Genomic DNA, 7,861 nt, shown 5'->3' on the forward strand with positions numbered 1-7,861 from the left:
CTGTGATGACCTGGCGACTTGTCCAGGGTGTACCCCGCCTTTCGCCCGTAGTCAGCTGGGATAGGCTCCAGCTTGCCTGCGACCCTGTAGAAGGATAAAGCGGCTAGAGATAATGTGATGTGATGTGTGTGTGATAACAACCCCCCACCACACACACACACAGAGCGTTCACTTTATTAGGAATATCTGCACACAAATACACGTCAAGAGCTGAATTAAAAAGAAGAGAGAGAGAAAGCTTTGTGACATGGATGTTGGTACAAGATGGGCTAGTCTGAGTATTTCAGAAACTGCTGATCTGGGAATTTCACACACACAGTGTTTATACAAAATGGTGAAACAACAATAATAATAGGCGGTACGGTGGTGTAGTGGTTAGCGCTGTCGCCTCACAGCAAGCCCCGGGGCCGGCGAGGGCCTTTCTGTGCGGAGTTTGCATGTTCTCCCCGTGTCCGCGTGGGTTTCCTCCGGGTGCTCCGGTTTCCCCCACAGTCCAAAGACATGCAGGTTAGGTTAACTGGTGACTCTAAATTGACCGTAGGTGTGAATGTGAGTGTGAATGGTTGTCTGTGTCAGCCCTGTGATGACCTGGCGACTTGTCCAGGGTGTACCCCGCCTTTCACCCGTAGTCAGCTGGGATAGGCTCCAGCTTGCCTGCGACCCTGTAGAAGGATAAAGCGGCTAGAGATAATGAGATGAATAATAATAATTATTATTATTATTGAGTGAGCGACAGTTCTGTGTGTGAAAAATGCCTTGTTGATAGCAGAGGTCAGAGGAAAATGGCTGGATTGGTTCAAGCTTCAAGGAAGGACATAGTAACTCAGACAATCAATCATTCTTTACAACTGTGGTGAACAGAAAAGCATCTCAGCATGCACAAAACATCAGAGTGGATGAGCACCAACAGCAGAAGACCACATCAGGTTCCACTCCTGTCAGCCAAGAACAAGCATCTGAGGCTATCATGGGCACAGACTCACCCAAACTAGACATCTGAAGATTTTTTTTTTTTTTTGGGGGGGGGGAAATCACCTGTTTTTTTTGTTTTTTTTTTGCCAGTCTTCAACTGTAATTTATGTATCAGTGTTCTCTCCAGGATTAAAATAAAGCCCTAACTTTTGGGTAGCCACAGGCCACCCTGCATGGACCGTAGGGTGGAGAGTACGTAGAGTTCTGGGGGGCCTCCCCCCAGAAAATTCTGGAAAAAAAAGGGAGCCCATTTGGTGGTATCTGGCGACTGACACTGTCACTTTTTATTGTTAACATGGTTGAAAAGGTTGCTACATCAAGTGGAGGTCTGTGATACTGTGGTTTGCAGCATGGAGTTCACATGAGTAATAAATAAAGCAATCATATGACAACGTAGTATATAATAATAATAATAATAATAATAATCAATAACAACAACACCACTAACCAAAAGCTTAAATGAGTTTTGTTGCAATTAGAAAAAATGTTAATGTATTTGTTAATGTTATAATCGTACTGTTAATTTTAATACTGCTTAGTACTCTTCATTTTTTTTGTATGGATGGATGATCCATTTTTTATTACCTGAACCACTGCCAGAACACCACTAACCAAAAGTTTAAATGAGTTTTGTTGCAATTAGAACAAATTTTACATTAACATTTTTTAATATTATAATAGTACTGTTAATTTTAATACTGCTTAGTACTCTTCATTTTTTTTTGTATTGTCTGGATGTTAATATACATCTTTTTAGCCAGTTATGTATTATTGGTCTATGTCTATTGGTACAGTTGAAATCAGAAGTTTACATACTGTACACCGTAGCAAATACATTTAACCTCAGTTTTTCACAATTCCTGACATTTAATCCTAGAAAAATTTCCCTGACTTAGGTCAGTTAGGCTCACTAGGTTATTTTCCATTCACCCATTATCTGTAACTGCTTATCCTGTGCAGGAAAAAAAAAAAAGGCCTGCACTCTCTGAAGAAAGGATAGGATACTAAACTGTCCTTCCATGTTGCTGGAGTTGTCCCTTTGAGAGTAGATCATCCATCCATCCATCCATCCATCCATCCATCCATAACCGCTTATCCTGTGCAGGGTCACAGGCAAGCTGAAGCCTATCCCAGCTGACTATGGTACACCCTGGACATCACAGGGCTGATACATAGAGACAAACAACCATTCACAGTCATTAAACACCTACAGTCAATTTAGAGCCACCAATTAGCCTAACCTGCATGTCTCTGGACTGTGGGGGAAACCGGAGCACCTGGAAGAAACCCACGCAGACACGGGGAGAACATGCAAACTCCACACAGAAAGGCCCCTGTCAGTCACTGGACTCGAACCCAGGACCTTCTTGCTGTGAGGCGACAGTGCTAATCATTACTCCACCATGTCGCCCCTAGTTTATTTTAAGAATGTGAAATGTCAGAATAATAGTAGAGAGAATAATTTATTTTGGCTTTCATTTTTTTCATCACATTTTCAGTGGGTCAGAAGTATACACACACTGTTAGTGTTTGGTAGCATGGGTTTTAAATTGTTTAAGTTGTGTCAAACATTTTGGGTAGTCTTCCACAAGCTTCACACAAGTTGCTGGAATTTTGGCCCATTCCTCCAGACAGAATCAGTGTAGTTGAGTTTATAGTTTTGTAGGCCTCCTTGCTCACAAATTTTCTATTGGATTGAGGTCAGGGCTTTTTGATGGCTGCGCCAATACTTTGACTTTGTTTCATTTTGCCACAACTTTGGAGGTATGCTTGGGGTCAGTGTCCACTTGGAAGACCCATTTGTAACCAAGCTTCAATATATCCACATAATCTTTAAAATTTAAAAAGGAATGGTGTCATAACTTAATAAAACTGTCTGCAAGAGTATGGGAGAGATAGGACTCATGAAAACTAGAAGGGCAATTGCCTCCGCATCAGTGATACCTTCATACACATGCAACTCATGCATGCCGTGGGCACTAATGCACCCCATGCCATCATAGATGCTGGCTTTTTCACCTTTATCTGATAAACTGGACGGTCGTGTTCACCTTTGGCATTGAAAACTTGATGTCTGGTTTTCCCAAAAACAAGCTGAAATGTGGACTCATGACTACAGCACATGGTTCCACTGAGGGCTCGAAGGTCATGCACATTCAACAGTGGTTTCCGACCTTGGTCTGTGATGTCTCTGAATTCCCTAAATCTTTTCACAATATTATGACCTGTAGATTTTGAAAGACCTAAAATCTTGCATTAAGAAATGTTCTTTTTGAATTGACAGACAATTCTCTCATGAATTTTGGCACAAAGGAGTGAGCCACAACCCATCCTTGCTTGCAAAGACTGAGCCTTTGGTGCATGTTCCTTTTATACCCAATCATGATACCCTCACCTGTTACCAATTAACCACCCTCCACAATGACGAATGCATCACTGGCAGACAAGCTGAACAAGTCTTATGCTCGCTTCAAGGCTGCAGCTAATGCAACTGTAAATACCAGCGTGAATAGCAACATGCACACGGAGAGTGCCAGTGAAGGGGCCGCTTTAATTATCACAGAACACGCCATGAGGAATGCCTTCAGGAGAGTGAAGACCAGGAAGGCATCAGGACCTGATGACATCTCTGGTAGGATATGAAGAGCCTGTGCAGACCAGCTAGCACTGGTTTTCACAGAGATCTTCAACCTCTCCCTGGCTCAGGCAGTGATTCCCAGGTGCTTGAAGCAGTCAATTATTGTTCCCGTCCTGAAGAAACAACAGGTTGCTTGTTGTAATGATTGATTACTGTCCAGTAGCACTGACCTCAGTTGTGATGAAGTGCTTTGAAAGACTGGTCAGAGACTTCATCAGCTCTTTGCTTCCTGCCAACTTGGACCCAATACAGTTTACTTGTTCCACTGATGATGCCATCGCACATCTCTTGCACACAGTTCTCAGCTACCTTGACTCTGCATTCAACACAATCCCCTCAACTTCCTTTTGAGAAGAGAGCAAAGAAGCCTTTGTCACATGCACACTCAAGCACAGTGAAATTTGTCCTCTGCATTTAACCCATCTGAAGCAGTGAACACACACACACACACACACACACACACACACACACACACACACACACACACACACACAAGCAATGAGCACACACACATACCCAGAGCAGTGGACAGCTATACTTCAGCACCCAGGGAGCAGTTGGGGGTTAGGTGCCTTACTCAAGAGCACTTCAGCCCAAGGCCATCCCATGTTAACCTAACCGCATGTCTTTGAACTGTGGGAAACCAGAGCACCTGGAGGAAACCCATGCAAACTTCAAACAGAAAGGCCCCCCATCAGCTGATGGGCTTGAACCCAGAACCTTCTTGCTGTGAGGTGACAGTGCTAACCACTACACTACCATTTTGGATAGACCACAGGGAGTACAGGCAGTAAGAGTGGGGAAACATGCCCCCCCCCAATCACCTTCAGCACTGGAGCCCCCTTGGGCTGTGTTCTGAGCCCCCTGCTGTACTCTCTGTACATGTACGACTGCATAGCCTCATCAGACTCCGCCACCATTATCAAGTTTGCTGATGACACTGTGGTGGTAAGCCTGATATCAGATAACAGTGAGGACCTGGAAGAGGTCAGAAACCTGGAGATCTGGTGCCAGGACAACAACCTCCTCCTAAATGTCAGCAAGACAAAGGAGCTGATTGTGGGCTTCTACACAAAGCAGGGGAGGAACTACAAGCCCCTCAACATTAACGGGACTCCAGTGGAGAGATTTGGCAGCTTTAAGTACCTGGACGTTCACATCACGTGAGACCTGTCATGGTCCTGCCACATCACTGCCCTGGTTAAGAAGGCCCACAAGCATCTTTTCCATCTAAGACATCTCAGAGACTTCAGTCTTCCACTGAGGGTGCTGAAGAACTTTTACTCCTGTACCAGCAAGAACATCCTGGCAAGAAACATCTCCACTTGATTTGGGAACAGCACCAAGCAGGACAAACGGTCTCTCCAGAGACCGAATGCATAACCCACACTAAGCTCCATGGCATGGAATCAATTTACACCAAGCAGTGCCGGACCAAAGCCAGGAAGATAATGAAAGACCTCAGCCATCCCAACCATGGACTCTTCTCTCTGTTGAGATCAAGAAAGCGCTTTTGCTTCCTTAAGGCCAACACGGAGAGAATGAGGAGACGCTTCTTCCATCAAACCATTCAGGTTTTTAAATCAGGACAATAACAGTAACAAATATAGCTGCAAGCAGCAATGTGGGGGCCAAGCAGCATATGAGCCTAGTCGGAAGGCCAGCAGAATGCACTTGGGCCAGGTAATGCCCTTGTGCAGCTTAGTCCAAAGTTGCTATCTTCCAAGTTTGGGAGAAATTGGTGAAAAATTGAGGGAGGAGAAGCATTTTAATTGATTTTTACAAAATTCAAAATGGCGGAAAATCCTAAAGGCTGAATATGACGTCATAGGGTGTGATGGATTCGGCTTGATCCAAGGATTCCAGAGATAGTGGAATTTTGTTTCTAGCCCCAACGCATCATGAGATATGAGCCAAAAGTCATTTTTCATAGTTATAGCGCCCCCTAGCGGCCAAGTTGTTCCAAGTTTTGTGGGGACCTTTCTGGTGGTGTCTGGCATAATGGCCCCAAGTTTCGTTAAGATCTGCCAAAGGGCGACCGATATGAGAGCACACATCCTCTTTCGCGTCTGCGCAGACAAATTTGATTGGCTGCCATAGCCAAACGCTTATGAAATTCGAGAATCCGGGTAAGATTCTTGTGCAGCTTTTCCACAGTTGCTATGTACCAAGTTTGGGAGAAATTGGTCAAAAATTGAGGGAGGAGAAGCATTTTAATTGATTTGCACATAATTCAAAATGGCGGAAAATCTACCAGGTGCAATATGACGAGACAGGGTGGGCTGGATTCCTTTTGACCTAAGCATTCCAGAGATCCTAAGATTTTGACGATCAGACGTATGGTTCAAAAGTAACAACCAGAAATATACCTGCGACTTTGACCTGTTGGTGGCGCTAGAGAGTTTGAGATGGTGAGTTGAAATTTGGTGACAAGACCCTTGAGGGAGCCCAGAATCAGTATGCCAAATTTGAAAACCTCTAGTCATACGGTTCTATGGGTTGCCATCGAATTTCATTGATTTTAACAAAATTCAAAATGGCGGAAAATCCTCAAGTCAGATTATGACGTTATAGGGTGCGATGGATTCGTCTTGACCCATGGATTCCAGAGATAGTGGAATTTTGTTTCTACCCAAAACGCATCATGAGATATGAGCCAAAAGACATTTTTCCTAGTTATAGCGCCCCCAGCAGCCAATTTGTTCCAAATTTTTTGCTCCCCTTTGGGGAGCGGTGCTGCATAATCCCACCAAGTTTTCTTAAGATACGCCAAAGGGTGGCCGAGAAATGAGCACACTTCCTGTTTTGCATCTGCCAGCGAAATTTGATTGGCTGCCACGGCCAAACGCTTAAGAAATTCTAAAAACCGGGTAGGTTTCTTGTGCAGCTTAGTCGAAAGTTGCGAATTACCAAGTTTGGGAGAAATTGTTCAAAAATTGAGGGAGGAGAAGCATTTTAAGTGATTTTAACAAAATTCAAAATGGCGGGAAAACTATATGGGCGGAAAATGACGTCATGGGGTGCGTTGGATTCGTCTTGGCCCAAGGATTCCAGGGATACCAAGTTTTTGAAAATCGGACCAACGGTTCAAAAGTTACAAGCAGAAATGTACCTGCGACTTTGACCTGTTGGTGGCGCTAACGGGTTTGAGCTAGAGGCCTGAAATTTGCTGAGAGGAATGTTGACACTGTCTAGAATCAGTGTGCAAAATTTCCCAACTTTTTACCAGACGGTTCTATGGGCTGCCATAGACTTGCAGAGGCGGAAGAACGTTGAATAATAATAAGAAGAAACAGTAGAATCCCTATGGGTGCCTTCGCAGCTTTGCTGCTTGGCCCCCAATAAACAATAAAGGACTACTACTAGGTATCGTCACCACTTCACCCTCATCCCCCCATCTCTTACATTCTCTTCATGTAAATTAATCTAACTAAAGTGCAATCTATACAGTGCATTTCTATAGCAATTATAACTTGTGCAACCCAAGTACAGTGCAATATACACTTCAATATATTCATTACTGTGCAATATATTTTGCCTGATGCCACATACAATGTGTAAAGTTTGACAGGTTTTAAACAGACATTTATTTGTTTGTTGGCTAAAGGAGCAGTTTTATTACTTCTGCCCTACAAACTTTACACACCGAGATTTGGGCAGGTTCTCCCATTCATCCTGACACATCTTCTCAAGCTCAATCAGATTGGATGGGGAGCCATTTTCTGCCATCTTTTGGCCTCTCCACAAATATTCTATGGGTTTCCAAGTTTGTGCTGTGGCTGGGCCACTCAAGGACATTCAACAGCCATATCCAGTCCTAGTGTTGTCTTGCTGAACCTTTGCCCCAATCTAAGTTTGTGTGCACTCTGGAGCAACTTTTCTTCAAGGACTTCACTGTATTTGGCTGCATTCATCCTTCCTTCAATTAAAGTCTGTCCGTGCCACTGAGAAGCACCACATACGGTAGCATGATGCTACCACTAACAAATTTCACCATAGGGACGGTAGTAGCCAGTTGATGAGCAGTATCTGATTTTCAGAGTGGATGGAGCAGATGGAGTCCTTGGAGATCAACCCCAAAAGTTCAATTTTTGTCTCATTAGACAAGAGAATCTTTTCCCGCTCAAACTCCCAGAGTCCTTTAAGTGACTGCCATATGCCTTTTCCTCATGAGTGACTTATGTCTAGCCACTCAATCATAAAGGTCTGGTTGATGGAGTATTTCATAGATGGTTACCCTTCTGGTAGGTT

This window comes from Neoarius graeffei, chromosome 25, assembly GCF_027579695.1.
Source record: "Neoarius graeffei isolate fNeoGra1 chromosome 25, fNeoGra1.pri, whole genome shotgun sequence".
Classification (NCBI taxonomy): Eukaryota; Metazoa; Chordata; class Actinopteri; order Siluriformes; family Ariidae; genus Neoarius; species Neoarius graeffei.